Source organism: Erythrolamprus reginae, chromosome 3 (genome assembly GCF_031021105.1).
Source record: "Erythrolamprus reginae isolate rEryReg1 chromosome 3, rEryReg1.hap1, whole genome shotgun sequence".
NCBI classification, from domain to species: Eukaryota; Metazoa; Chordata; class Lepidosauria; order Squamata; family Dipsadidae; genus Erythrolamprus; species Erythrolamprus reginae.
The window spans coordinates 149,076,059-149,092,566 of NC_091952.1; positions in this window are offsets into that span (position 1 = coordinate 149,076,059).

Genomic DNA, 16,508 nt, shown 5'->3' on the forward strand with positions numbered 1-16,508 from the left:
GGGATTAATATATATTGAAGAAGTCTCTGTGAACAGTTTGCAAGCCGAGAAAAAGGATTGGCATTATTTCCCTCAGGTAACACAGCACAGACCAACTGGATTAAGACTCATTTGCTGTGGGGCTTAGATGTGATCAAGCACCATTAGTGGAACATCATTTAGGAAAATTGCTTTTTTTAAAATGAAACTAGACTGACTTTCATTATCTTGCTTAGGCCACACAGGAAAAACTTTTATTTTGCCCCCAATGGGAGAATAAACAACAGCTATACAAAAATATACAAATGTTGATGTTGATGATTTTTATCTTGATTTACAAATACATTTTTGATTTGTGTTCTATGCAGGCACTACTGAAGGGGTAAGCAGTTAGCAGACATTATTACTTAACCTTTTTTGAGATAATCACAGGGGTCCACGGAGTAAGGCAAGGGGGGAGGGGAATGGTGATACACACATGACATCATCACACATATGTACATATGTAATGGTGGCATTTGCATGATGACACCCTACCATATGTGAGATTATTGCTATCAACGCCACTGAAAGAACAGCTCATCAACAGGTTAGCTTCTAACAAAAAGTTCTAAAGAAATTGTAGGGCAATTCTATTTATTACTTGTTATTACATTTGGCTACTGGAATAACAATAGAGATGGAACTAAGCAGGAATGGGCAGCAGGCGGAACGGTCAGGAACACTGTTCTGGCAGTGGCAATGGAGCGCATAGGCCTGCTCCATTGCCGCTGGGCATGGACGTGCCATGCACGTGCAGCCGGCATGATTCCGGTAAAAATTACCAGGGTTTTGCTTCTGTGCATGCAGGGGGTGGCACGGCAGGCCAGCGGATGGCGCAGCGGGGCAGCTCTTACCTTATTTTGCCGGTCATGAGCGACCAGCAGCTCTTGTCTCCAATTTTGCTTTCGCGCATGTGCAGAACCAAAAAAATCCCAGAAATTGTGTGTGTTTAACGACTGGCACAATGTAAGACCACAATTCTAGGTTCAATTACAGTCGTACGTCAACTGTACCTGTAATGAGCTGAGAACAGAGGTCCTACAATACAGTTAGGTCTCAGTAGTGCAGCTAATGAATCTTAGAAAGTGATATTTGTATGGAAAATATGGTAAATTGGTTCTGGCTAGACAGAAATAGACAATGAAAATATTTTAACATTTTTATGTCTTTATTAATATTACACTAAATGATAACAAGAATATATTTATAATTTAAATATATTGTTAACAAAGTCATAAAGTAATTATAGAAAGCAAAGTAATAATTTAAAAAATAAATTATATTCCTAAAGGTATCAAATAAAACCTTTATTGTAGTCAAAATTCAGCATAAGGAGAATGGGGTAGAAAGATAAAAAAGAAAAGAAAACTACATATAAACAACTAAAATATAAAAGCACATATGTAAAAACCTTTTAAAATGGGACAGAAGAAATGAATTACTTAGGGAAACATAAATGAATAAGCATAGAAAAATATAATGGAGTAAATGTACCATAAATATAGAACATTCTGTGGTGGCAAGCTAGGTGCCCATTAAAAATGGTTTGTGGAACAGCTCATCTGCTGATTTTAAGTGCAGCTGCACAGAACCTGGCAACCTTGTATATTGTAGCAGGATCTGTGTCTAAGATCAACAAAGAAGTGTAGAATTGTTCTGTGAATCCTGGATATTTATGCGGTAATAGTGTAATGAAACTAAAATGAATGTCTCTGTGAAAAATGTTCTGTTATTTCTAGATGACTGAAATCAGAGCTCATGATCTGTCTGGGTCGGGGGAATCTTCCTGGCCATCAAGGACAGCTGAGGAGAAGGAATGAATGACCTCCCATGGTTAGGTACTTCAAGATTAATTAAGCATGCCAGAGGGGAGGCAGAATCCCTGTTGGGTTCTCTGACAAGAAAGGTTGGGGACTAGGTCTAGGTAGCATTCTATGTCTGCTATTTTTTGGTCTGACCGTATCCCATGGTGCGTAGAAGACCTGGAGAGAAACCAGAGGATGAGATTTTCGTTATCCCTGAAAATCATCCCTTCAAGGTTAGTGGGACAAAATCAAGGGGGAAAAGGATTAGTCTGAGCCAATAGGTATGCCCATTCACACACAAGCTTCCTCATCAGAGTGGCGCTAGCGACACATCTTAGGTTGGAAGTAGGGGCGTGCCACCATTCCCGGCCCTACCGGAATGGGCAGGGAGCGCATGCACGCACCCTGCGTGCACATCCCCGTGCGGAGTTGAGCTTCTGTGCATGCGCAGAAGCCTAATCTCACTTGAGGATGCGCGCATGCAAGATTTCTGGTTTCTTCGCTTCTGTGCATGCACAGAAGCAAAAAACCCCAGAAACAGGAAACAATAAGGTAAGTGGCCACCCACGCTGCCACTGTTTGCCCCGCTCACCTCTCATTCTCGGAATGAATGGTGGCAGCACAGGCGGTGGGCAGGAGACAGCCCGAGCGGTGAGTGAGTGGGCAAATGGAGGTGAACAGCAGCAGCGCGGGCGGTTTGGGGAAGGCAGTGCAAGCGCAGGCAGTGGGAGGAGGTGGCCCAAGTGGCAAGCGAGGGGACAAATAGAGGCAAACGGTGGCAGTGCGGGCGGTTTGGGGGAGGCAGCGTGAGCGGTGAGCGAGGGGCAAATGAAGCCGAACGGTGGCAGCACCGGCGGAGGGGAGAGGCGGCACGAGCATGGGCAGTGGGGGTGAGCTGGTGCAAGAAGTGAGCAAGGATCTCATGGCAGGGGAAGGAAGGGCTTGCAGCAGGAGAAGGCAGCACTCGTGGCAGGGCAGGCCAGGCAGAGGTCTGGGGAAGCGCCTGTTGCACGTGCATGTACATGCATGCCCGGCAGCACTACCGGAGCCAGGTTACGTGCTACATTGCCGTCACTAGAACCGTGTCGCCCCCCTGTTCAAGGTCAGGCCCACTCCTGGTTGGAAGGGACAATTAAGGGACTACAGGGTCATAAAAATGGAGTTTAGGCATTCCTAAGGTAATTTTACTGGATTTTTTTTATGAATCATGCCAACTAACATGTGCATTAAATGATACTTTGATCTATTTTCTTTTGCACTCTCATAAACAAATGCAAAACTTTTGACTGAATGGCTGCTCTGCTAAGGGGAATGAGTTTTGGATTGCAATCCTCAATTTATACAGTTAAAAATGTTCTCTTTCTATCATTGCAACCCTCCTGTTCCTTGTAAATGTTTGCAAACCACAGAAAGCTTATGCAAATTTGCCTTTTTCTTTTATTTCCCCTGCGTGTTTTCTAATATTGTGTATCCAAGTTTCAAGCTTCTTGACATCTCATCCTATTTTAGAGTGGCTATGGCCGTGTTCATATTGTTCAATCTGAATTTTGGTTTGCATTCAATGCAACTTGGTATCAATTTAGGAAAGGAAAGAAAGGAGTCCCTGCAGATTTAGAATTCTCAATAAATCGAATATTATATTATTCAAATTCGCAGTCATCGCAGCTTAGCTATAGAAATCTTTGGGGCCTGGAGTAAAGATGAGTAAAGGAAAATATGGCAGGGATATATGAATTATACATGGTTTAGAAACTGTGGATAGAGATATTTTTTTTCTTCTGTTACAGTATTAAATTCATTACAATTAAATAATAGTGTTTCTGGACCAGTCAAAAAAAGTCCTTCTTTGTGCAATATATAATAAAATTGAAATGTCAATCTAGAACAGATTATCAGAAGCTACTAGGCTTGAAGACTGCTAACTCCAGAACTATGACTGGCATACCCTTGAACACCAAATGTTAGAATAATAGTGAAGGAGAACTAGCATTTCCCTTTCCTTGCTTGTGAGCTTCCCGACTGCATCTGGTTAACTATTGAATATCACAAAATGCTGGATAAGATTGATTCAGCAGGTATGTTCTCATGTTGTTGTGAATAAAAGATGGAAAACCCAAGGTGAATATGAGTAGATCATCTCCTTATCTGGATTCCTTCCTTGTTCAATTAAAATATAATAGTCATCTAGAAATAATTTGGGTTTAACTTTAATTGTTTGCTTTGAATTGTCTATGGCCAGTCAGTAAGTAGCTAGCACAAATAGTATATTGTATGTTTTGCACAGATGAAAAAGATACATTAACTTCTTAATAAATGTTGCATTCCATCTTTTCCATCACAAGTTTATACTTATCTTCATTCCAATTATTTGGAAAGTAACATATCCTGCTAAATATGATATACAACATGTAATAAAAACCCTGATACTTCTGTGTTTTCATCATTTGATAATGCTAATCAAATACTTTCTTGGATTCATAATGAAGAATCAGGACAAAAGTATCATCATCATTTTATGAACATCTGCATCTAAAAGTGTACTCTGCAAAGCTCTTTCCTCAGAAAAGAGAACTGAAACCAGATGGTGTGGCTCTGCTGCATAATATTTCAAGAGCTTTGCATCTGCTGCCAAGACCCAATTATGTGTGGAATTCCAGTAGCTCTTGAGCAACAATTTATCAAAAAATACCACTTCCAACATTCTTTCTGCAGGCGTATTTCTGGTTCCAAGCCATCCAGGTGAACAAAATAACTTAGGGGAGTTTTTACTTTCTTGGATAATGTAACAGTAGCCCATACATCAAAACCCAAGAAATATCAGGTTATGCATTACATATGTTATGTACAGTATGTATATATATTTATTGCATACAGATTGTGTAATTTGTACTACTGCAATATTTGTAAAATATTGTATGATAAAAGGAACAAACAGAAGTTCAGTTTATCAACTGCTTATGGAGAGCTTACATAAATCTTGAAATCAGGTGAGAGGGGACACAGATTAAAAATGTACTTTGCAATGAGGATGCAATGAAGGAGTGATTGTGATTTCTGTTTACATAGAATGCAAACAATTATGTGGTAAATTTATTCACCCCAGAAAGGAAACTAATATTTTCACTCAAAATCAATATGTGCGGTGATTAACAAACATGAATAATACTATGCTAGTCACACAGATGGCAGTCTCTAGAAAAGGCATTCTTAATTTAATATTGGGAAGCATCATATTATGCCTGTGTATTTTCTAATCCAACCTTTCAAGTTTTTAGCTTAGTTTTAGGCTAAGGTTGACTTGACTTTTATAAATTGAATGTGCCAACAATAGTTTTTTTATATAACTTAGCAATTGGATGGCTCTCTTATTGATTATTACTGTTGAAAGAGACCTTGCAGGTCATCTAGTCCAACCCCCTGCTCAAGCAGGAGACTCTACACCACCCCAGTCAAATGGCAGTCCAATCTCTTCTTGAGTGTGTAGAGTGTTAGGGCATTGACAACCTCCACTGGGAAGCCGTTCCACTGGTTGATCACTCTCACTGTCAGAAAGTTCTTCCTTATTTCCAGGTTGAATCTCTTCTTGGTCGATTTCCGTTGCTCCTGGTCTGGCCCTCTGGTGCGCTGGAAAATATAGTGTGACCCCTCCTCTCTCTGGCAACCCCTCAAGTACTTGTATACTGCTATCATATCCCCTCTGGCCCTCCTTTTCACTAGACTATCCATGCCCAGTTCCAGCAATCTCTCTTTGTATGTCTTGGTTTCCAATCCCCATGTCATTCTGGTTGCTCTCTTCTGTACTTTCTCTAGAATTCCAATTTAATGCAGTACTCTATGTGTGATCTGACTAGGGCATTATAGAGTGATATTAGTACCTCCCTGGTCTTGGAGTTTATCCCTCTGTTGATGCAGCTTAAGATTGTATTGGCTTTTTTTTGCCGCTGCTGCACATATTTAGTTGGTTATCCACCAAGACTCCAAGATCTCTCTCACAGTCACTACTGTTAAGTGTGGTTTCCCGCAGTTTGTATGTATGTCTTGAGTTTTTCTTGCCTAGGTGTAAGATTTTGCTTTTCTCAACATTGAACTGCATTTTGTTAGTTTGAGTCCACAGGACTAGTCTATCCAGATCTTTCTGTATTTTGAGCCTATCCTCTGGGGTATTGGCTAACCCTGCCAGCTTGGTGTCATCTGCAAATTTGATTAGTTCCCCCTCTATTCCCTCATCTAGGTCATTGGTGAATATATTGAAGAGAACTGGGTCCAGGAGTGAACCTTATGGTATCCCGCTACCTACCTCCTTCCATGTCGATTTGGATCCGTTAAGGACTACTCGTTGGGTGCAGTTGGTCAGTCAACTGTTAATCCATCAGCTTATGTTGTAGTCTATACCACCTTTTTTCCAATTTGTAGAATAGTAGATTGTGATAGTTTTATCAAAAGCTTTACTAAAGTCCACGTATATTAAGTCAACTGCATTACATTGGTCTATTGATTTGGTCACAGTGTTGAAAAATGATATGAGATTGGTTTGGCATGATTTATTGTTGACAAACCCATGTTGGCTGTTGGTTATTATCTTGTTTGTTTGTAGGTAGTGGCAAAGCTGTTTTTTTATTAGTTTTCTAGTATTTTTCCAGGTAAAGAAGTCAGAATGATTGGTCTGTAGTTGCCTGGGTCTGTTCCCTCCCTCCTTTTTATAGATGGGGACTAATCGGTTCATTTCCAATCTTCCAGTAGTTCTAATGTGATCCAGGATTTTTGGAAGATAATGGAGTGGTTCTGTGGTGATGTCAGCCAGTTCTTTTAGGACTCTGGGGTGTAGTCCATCTGGTCTTGGAAATTTCTACTCATTGAGTTCCATCAGGTGGTCTCTGACTATGTTTTTACTTATGCTGAGTTCTGTTCTAAAACTGTTTTTTGCAGCTGTGTTGCAGGTTTGGTGGTTGGTGGTTTCTTTTTGTGTGAAAACTGATGCGAAGTAGGTGTTGAGCAGCTCTGCTTTATCTCTATTGTCGATGATTTCTTTGCCGTCTTCTCTTTTTAGTGTATTGCGAATTATGTTTGCCGATCCCAGTAAAGCGGCCTTTTGTAATTGACAGATGGAGGTTTTGTCAATTCTGATGGTTTTCAAATGTCCGCTGAGATTCTTTGGCACTGCGCCCAGCGTGCCAAGTACCACTGGGACCATTTTCACTGGCTTATGCCAGAGACATTGCAGCTCGATTTTTAGATCTTCGTATTTCACTAATTTCTCTAGCTGCTTCTCCTCAATTCTGCTGTCTTCTGGGATTGTGATGTCGATGATCCATGCTTTCTTTTTCTCCACAATCAGGATGTCTGGTGTGTTATGCTTCAGAATTTGGTTATTCTGAAGTCGGAAGTCCCACAGTAGTTTTGCTTGCTCATTTTCGACCACTTTTTTGGGCTTATGAGCCCACCAGTTCTTTGCCACTGGGAGATGGTAGTTCTGGCACAAGTTCCAGTGGATCATCTGTGCCACAGCATCGTGTCTATGCTTGTAGTCAGTCTGTGCAATCTTTTTTTTTTAATATATATATTTTTATTTTATTTATATGACTTACAAACATTTAGACATCAAACAATACAACATTAAACATTTACACTTAATATATTTACAAGATTTATTTTTTAACAATTCTATTTACTATACCTTTTTCTTGATTTCCACCCAGTTGTAAATTTTTTCCCACACTTTGTAATAGTCCTTATTTTGTTGGTTTTGAATTTTGTATGTTAATTTGCTAAATTTGGCGCAGTCTAATATTTTTTTAATTACCGTTTCTTTGTTTGGAATCTTATCTTGTTTCCAGACTTGTGCATATGCTAATCTTGCAGCAGTAAGTAAGTGATTTATTAAGTAGTAATTTTCTTTGCTATGTTTGCCTCTAATTATGCCTAATAAATACATTTCCGGTTTTATTTCAATTTTATAGCCCAGTATTTCTTCCATCCATGCCCTAATTTGAATCCAAAATTTTTTTGCTTCGTTACATTGCCACCATATGTGGTAGTATGTTCCCACTTCTTTTTTACACTTCCAACATTTGTTACTAATGTTTACATTCATTTTGGCTAGGCGTGCTGGCGCATAATGCCATCGGAAGAACATTTTATAAAGATTTTCTTTATATGGTGTTGACAAAGTCATCTTATAATTAACTGACCATAGTTTTTCCCAGTCTTCTAGCTGAATTGCATATCCAAAGTTGGTCATCCAAGATATCATGTTAGGTTTAACAATTTCTTCGATATTTTCATAGTTTAATAGATAAATATACATTTTGGTTATAAATTTTTTGTCAGATCCTGTCAATATTTTGTCTATTTCATTTTGTTTATTACATATTCCAAATTGTACCAAGTCCCTTTTATATCTGCTTTGAATTTGGTAATATGGAAGCCAATCTATTACTATACCTTCCTCTTTAAGTCTTTCTCTAGTTTTAAGACTTCCTTTAGTATTTAATAGGGCTTCGTAGGTTATTTTTTGTTCTTGGCTTATTATGTTTGGATGAATTTGAGCTTCTAGAGTGGATAGCCATCTGGGAATTTCATTGTAATGTTTTTTCCTGACTTTCCGCCAGTGTGTCAATAGTGTATTTCGAATTTGGTGTTGTTTAAAGTGAGAATGTTTTGAATGTTCTTTTTCCCACAAATGTGCGTGCCATCCTTCATTTATATCGTGGCCTTCTATTGTTAGAATTCTAGGATTTTCAAGGTTGACCCATTCTTTAATCCATAGTAATTTAGTGGCTTGGTAGTATATTTCTAAGTTGGGTAAACCGAATCCTCCTCTTGTTCTTAAATCTTGTAGGGCTTTCATGTTTATTCTAGGTTTTTTATTGCACCAGATAAATTTAGAAATTATTTTATTTATTTTAGCAAAGAACGATTTGTTTAGTTGTATTGGTGCTGTTTGGAAGAGATAGAGCCACCTTGGAAGTATATTAGACTTTATTGTATTGATCCTTCCCATTAAGGATAGATTTAACTTTGACCATTTTTCTAAATCTTCTTTTGTTTTTGTTAATAATTTTATATAATTTAGTTCTTTCAGTGAAGAATACCTTGTCGTAAACCAAATCCCTAGATATTTAATTTTTTTTTCTATTTGAAAACCTGTTTCTTTTATTAATAATTTGTTTAAATCTTGATTACAATTCTTGGTTAATATTTTAGTTTTATTCCTATTTATTTTTAAGCCGGCCACTTTCCCATAGTTCTCGAATTCTTTTACTAAATATATCATTGAGCTAACTGGATTCTCTAAGAAGAAGACCAGATCATCAGCGAAGGCCTGTGTTTTATAAGTTTGTTGTTTAATTTGGGTGCCCTGTATTGATGATTCCCCTCTAATTCGGTTTAATAGTATTTCTATAGACATTATATATATTAAGGGAGATAGTGGACAGCCTTGTCTCACTCCTTTTTTAATATCGAATGTATTGGTTAAATCTCCATTTATAATTATCCTTGCCTTTTGTTTGGAGTATATTTTATTTATTGTATTTTCAAAGTTCTCTCCTAAATCCATAGTATTTATTAATTTTTTGAAAAAGTTCCAATTGAGGTTATCGAAGGCAATCTGTGCAATCTTTTTGCAGCAGCTGAGTATGTGATTGATTATTTCATCTGTTTCTTTACAGAATCTGCACTTTGGATCGTCTATTGATTTTTCAATTCTGGCTTTGACAGCATTTGTTCTAATGGCCTGTTCTTGTGCCGCCAGTATTAGTCCTTCTGTCTCCTTTTTGAGTGTTCCACTTGTAAGCCATGACCAGGTCTTTTCTTTATCCACTTTGCCTTCAATCTTCTCCATGAACTGGCCATGCAATGCTTTGTTCCGCCAACTGTCCATACGACATTGAGTTACAGTTTTTCTGTACTGGTCCTTAGTTTACTTCACCCTGAGAAGCTTCCTATTGTTGACCTCCATCAACGCTGACTCTTTGCTCTCCTTCACATAGTCAGCTAATGCATGCTTCTGTTCTTCCACTGTCTGCTTCACTTGCAAATGTCCTCTGCCAGCTATTTTCCTTAGTAAATACAGCCTGTCAACGTCACTGCGGGGGTGTAGTGCATGATGGAGCATCATTAATTTTCTGGTTTTCCTGTCCAAGTTGTCCAGCTCTGCTTGAGTCCAGTTCACTATGCCAGCTGTGTATCTAATGACAGGTATGGCCCAAGTATTTATAGCCTTGATAGTGTTGCCACCATTCAGTTTGCTCTTCAAATTTTTTCTGGTCCTCTGGATGTACTCTTTGCTGATCACAGTTTTCACATTACCATGCTTGATATTATCCAGTTGCAAGATGCCCAAGTATCTGTAGGCTTCTGGCTGGTAGCACTTAATGGTTTGACCATTTGGCATTTCAATGCCTTCACTTTCAGTGATTTTCTCCTTTTTCGGTGCCACTGTGGCACATTTATCCAGGCCAAACTCCATGCTGATGTCATTGCTAAAGATTCACATAGTGTTGGTTAGTGACTGTATCTCAGTTTCTGATTTTCCGTACAACTTCAGGTCATCCATATACAGCAGGTGTGAAATTTTTGGTGAATTCCTAGCAGTTTGGTAGCCTAGGTTTGTTTTCTGTAGGATGAGTGACAGCGGAATTATAGCGATGATGAATAGCAATGGGGACAAAGAGTCCTCCTGGAAGATGCTCCTTCTGATGTTGATCAGTGCATTATTATTATTATTATTATTATTATTATTATTATTATTATTATTATTATTATTCTCAGTTTACCAGTGGGTAAGATGCTGAGAACTCCAATACAAACTTGTTTTATGGGACAGGTGCCAGGCCAAAGCAGTTTCTTTCTTCAGAAAAATGGATGGTAGCAGCAGAAAATACTACATAACCCATAACCAAAGCAGGAGAGAAGCCGGGCTCAAGAGTAAGGGGAAGTGGAGTTAATACATATCTTCCACCATCACAGCCATTGCATACAGGATTTCGTTATGAGTCAATCAATCACATTTATTAACTGGAAAATCAACAATGGTCTCTCAGCACTTTGTTGTAATAAGAACTGCATGCATAAAAATAATATAAATATATAAGTTGTAATAAAATAAATTAAATTCATATTTAAAATAAACTGCTCCAGCACCAGCACTATCTCAATAGTTTCCAAACTACAGTCATTTGAAATACTTAAAAGATCCAAGAAAAAAGTGTATAAAATTATGCTTTAATTTGCAATTAAATTGATCAGAAAAGTCTTTGGATACCAAAAGAATACTGGTAAAGAAGATAAACTATATATGTCAAACAGGGAATTTAATACATATAGGTCATCACGAAAAACCAGCTTTGGCATTGTCAAAATAAGAGTTATAATAAAATAAAATATAATAAATATAATAAAAGTCAATGTAAGCATGACTCTGGAAAAGACAGTGAACCTTCTATGGCATATATACTCTCCTATGCAGATCAGGTTATTCTATGCAATTTCTATCTCAATATGATTGCTTATTGTGCTTTCAAGTCAGCACTGATGCCTGAAGTCTGCCTAGAAAAATCCTTGCTATTTTTTTGGCAAGGCCGTCAGAAGTGGTTTGTCCTTGTCCGTGTTAAGGTTGCCAGAGAGACATTGACTGGCCTAAGTCACCCAACTAGCTTTGTACCTAAGGTGGGACTGGAACTCCCAGTCCCCCCAGTTTCTAGCCTCGTGCCTTAACCATCACATTACACTAGCTTTCTTGATATGAGGAACTGCATAAATGAGAAAGTGCTCTTTTTCTCCAAGTTATTTTTGGAAACTATATTTGAAGTCATTTAGTGCCTTAATATTTATTTTCAATCTGGAAGACTATAATTGTTCCATAATGGCTTTTAAAAATTAACTCTTGGGTAAATTGAATTTAATGAAACCATTAAATATACAGATCTGTTGGAGAAGGAAATTGTTTATTTCAAGAATATTCTTCCTCTGACTCAAACTCATTTTGTCCACTTGGTGGCTCCATAAGACAATGTAATCCAGTAGGAACTCCAGTATTGAAGCTCATTGGAAGTCTTATTCCTTGCAGGGCGAAACAGGAAGATCATATACATATGTTCTGAGATTATCCTGGAGGGCAATATAAAAATGATTTGTCTTAAAGGCAAATAGTTAAAAAGACATCTTTATGACTTGTTTCAAATTATCTAGCTAAAGATGATTTCATAAATAGAAAAATCAAATCATTTTATATAGGTGATTAGCAGTCACTGTCCTCAATATATATGACCCAACAATTAGGGATTACAGTAATCCCTCGCTACTTCGCGGTTTATCTTTTGCGGATTCGCTACTTCACGGGTTTTCAAAGGGGGCTTAAATCCATTAAATCCTTTGAAAATTTTAAATCCATTAAAAATTCATAAAATTCTTCTACAGTACTACTGTACTCTATTAAAGAAACTGGTAGTTCCAGCTGAGAAACATTATAGAATGACTGTTTAAGGCAAATGGTGGGTCCAAATACTCGTTAAATACATTAAAAAATATATTTCCCCTACTTCACGGAAATTCGTTTTTGACGGGTGGTCTTGGAACGCATCCCCCACGAAAAACGAGGGATTACTGTACTGCATGAATGTTTGAACGGAAGACATTTAATATAAGTAGTGATTAAGATATTGAACTAAAATGGAAAGTCGTGGGCGACTTGAGGCCAGTAGTGGATTCTAAAACCCTTTACTACTGATTCTCACTTGCATGCATGCACATCACTACTACACATGCAAAAAAGTGCACCAGTTGGGTTCCTTGAACCGGGACGTATCGGGAGCAACCCACCGCTGCTTGATGCCTGTAACTTTCTCTCAGCCCAGTCTTATATCACAGATTGTTGTCATGAGGAATAAAATGAAGGGTGACTGCTTTGAATGCAGCCTTGAGCGCCTGGAGGTAGGGTAGGATGTAAAGCCTAATTGATAAATACCAGTGGCATAGTCCAATATCCCCTTATGGACATGGAACCTCTGTTATGTAACTCTTAAGTGTAAAAATGTGTGTTTGTCTCAAAATATGCTCTGCTGGCAGAAGACAGAATATACACTGAAGTAATACAGAATTATCACCACAAATAAAATTGTAGCTCCTTATTACCTTAAAAGTCCCCCCCCCCTTTTAATTTTTTTAATAATCTGGAGGTTCTGGGTAACATATAAATAGATAAAGTCAAAAAAAGAGCACATAAAATGGATGCTTAATATCTACCCCATAATGGACAGTAAAATTGCATTTGAAGAGAGTTGTTTCTGTCTTCCAGAACATTGGAAAGGAGGAAGCTGCAAGACCTTTGAGGTACCTAAGTGGTTTTTTAAAAACTGCTTGTACCTAATTACCCCTTTTCCCAGTCTCAAATAATATCATTACCCCAACAAAAAACATAGGTTCTTCCAAGCATGTTGGCATCAACAGTTCCAGACTGAATCCTCAACTCACAAACAAGCAATTAAAATTGCTCCATTACTCCCAGGATATGTCCAAATTACCTTTTTGATTGTAATTACCCATAGTTTAAGAATTGCTGGAGTTCATAGTTCCAAACTATAGGAGACACCATGGAAAAATCCATGCCCATATTCCCTTTATATTGCAGGTGGCATAGGAGTTTTCAGAAGGCTCTCTCAAATTGATCTTATTTAACAGGCAGATTAAATCTTAGCAAGCAAGCACTTGATATATCTCAGTGCTATTCATGTACAATTATTCATGTACAACTTTATAGGTGATCATCAGCATTTTGAACTGGGTCTGGAAGCCTACAGGCAATCAGAATAAAAAATTCAGAAGTGGTATTATCTGCAATAATGATGTTGACCCATCAGCAGTCTAGCTACCATAATCTGAATCAATTATAGTTTCTGAGTTATCTTCAAAGGCTGATCCTCATAGACCATATTACAACAATCCATTTATGTGAGGATTGGGGCATAAATTATTGTCTCTAAATAGGATCTCCCAAAATGGTCAACATTGACCTTCAAAGGTTTGGTGGGATTATCCCTTATTGTTATTATTATTAATGGTAGAACTATCACCATTAGTTAAAATAGTATTTATTAAATTATTTCCATATAATGTTTGAGTGAACAATCTGAAACTTTATGATAGGGTTGATGAGCTGAAGAATGTGGACCCCTACTCTAAGGCATCCTCATCCCGGTATTATTATTATTATTATTATTATTATTATTATTATTATTATTATTATTATTATTACTATTATTGTTGTTGTTGTTGTTTTGTTGTTACTGTTATTATTATTATTATTATTGTCATCATCATTATTATTAATTAGATTTGTATGCCGCCCTTCTCCGAAGACTTGAGGCGGCTCACAAGTAGGGTGGTTCTATCTTCTTCTTGCTATTTAAGCAGTAGCCATGAGTCCAGAAGGACCCCCAGATTACAAGCCAATTAGTTCAAAGGGAGCATTACTTTATCCAAAGTAATTACTAAGATAATATTTCTCTATTTTTGTTGACATAGACTAACTTGGTTTTAGAGGGATTTAATCTTACTTTATTTCACTCCATCCTAACATCTTCAGGTTTCTGGTGGCATAAACATTTCACAGCATCCTGTTTGGGGTAGTGATATAAAAGTAAGTGTCATTAATATACTGGTGACATCTCATCCAAAATTGATGGTGGCCTCTATCAGGACCTTTATATGAAAGAACACTAAATTCTATAAGACTCTACACTGCAGCAATTTCAGCTTCAGATGTTGCTCTTCCTTCCCAGTTATAAATAGGAACTGCCTATTGAGATAAGTGCAGAATCACCAAAGCACAGTGTCCCATCTTGCTCAAACCCTGCCTGGCTGACCATAGGAGCTAGGAGAGGCATAGGTTCATCCTGCAGGTTACACAACTCATACCACAGAGAATATTCACATCTTTAGGCGCAATAACCTCAAAGGAATTCAAATTAACAGCACAAGACCTTACTATACTCACCACAGTAAACTGTATCTAATGGGTCCAAACAGAACATTTATTTTAGAAGGGTATTTAAAAATTCAGTGGCTAGTTATCAAAGATCTAGTTTATATGCATATTAATCATTGCTGGCTTGCAATTGTGTGAATGCGAGCCAGCAAAATAATGCAAGCCAGCATGAATACAGCAAAAACTACTAAGGAAACAGAAATTATTGTCAGTGAACAAACAACTTCTGAAAGTTAATCTCTGAAAACACCTTAACTGGGGAATCTGGAGAGTACTGCAAAAACATAGTATCATATAAGTAAGTTATACAAGTATTATAGTTGATAAAAAGATATAAAAATAAATAGTGAGCAAATGAATCCAGAAAAGGTATTCATGGTAATAATGGGAGCAGGATTTGAACCATGGATCAAATTCTCAAGATGAAGCAGAGACTTCTTAAGACAGGAACACTCTGACACCATCTTAGCATAACCAAGGCATAGAAAGCTACTAACTCTTGCATCCTGGATGCTGTTAAGTAGTGAAAGTAATTTTATGACCTTGTTCATCTTAAAAATGGAGATGAAAGTATCAGTTTTGAATAAACAAATTCTCACGTAATAGCCATCAACAAAATATTTAAAATTATGATTATTTTCAATACAATATTCAAATTGCCTGTTTCCTTTTTGATGTCTTTGTGTGTGTGTTTGTCAATTTTTTCATTATCAGCAAAAATGTTACATATATATATATATATATATATACGTCTCTCTGTGTGTGCATATGTATGTATATGGGTTTTTTTCTGTCAAATCACCCTGGTATACCCAAATATGGGAGTAAGCATACTGCTTCCTTTTTGCCTCTCGGCCTCTCCAGGAGCCATCCAGGCAGTTAATTTTATAGCTGACAAAGTATATTCATATGTGTAACATATTTTTTCTGATAATGAAAATGAAGGGAGACTAGTAACTTTGAGAGCTAAATAGCTTGAAATAAGTCTATACTAGTCTCCCTTCATTTTCATTATCAGAAAAAATATGTTACACACATATATACTGTATATATATGTGTATATACATACACACAATTTCACAATTTTCCAATAATATTATACCCGAGATAAGATAAAGTATAGGAAAATGCATTTAGGTCACTTTTAGAAACTTTCATAAATGCTCCCAGCTCTGCATGCTTGTCGCTTTATTAGAAGATTGGAGAAAATAAAAAAAATAGCAGACCATGTCTGATATAATCCCTTGATCTGTTTCTAATCCACAATAATTGCTTTGAGGCTCACTAGGACAACAGAATTATCTTAGAGCAGGCTAGATAATTCTTAAAAGGTTTAAATGCAGATGACTTTGTCATTCATACTTGGAAAAGAAAAAAGGACAAATTGCTCTGACTTTGCTCCATGCTCCAATTTGAATACTTTTGAACAGATAGAAGATAGGATGAAAGGAAATATTAGATATTGCTTCTATACTCACATATTATTATGCTATTTTCTCTATTTGTGGATGAAATCTTTTCCAATAACTAGGGAATTGTTAAAACATTTTTAAAATACAAGATTTTTTTAAAATAGTAAGTAGTTTCATATTTATCTGCCATATCAAACTTTAAGGGATCTGTTACAGATGGAATTGCTACAAATAGAATCTGCATAGCTCCTTGAATTCTTGAAATTCCTGAAGAGGGAAAGAAGA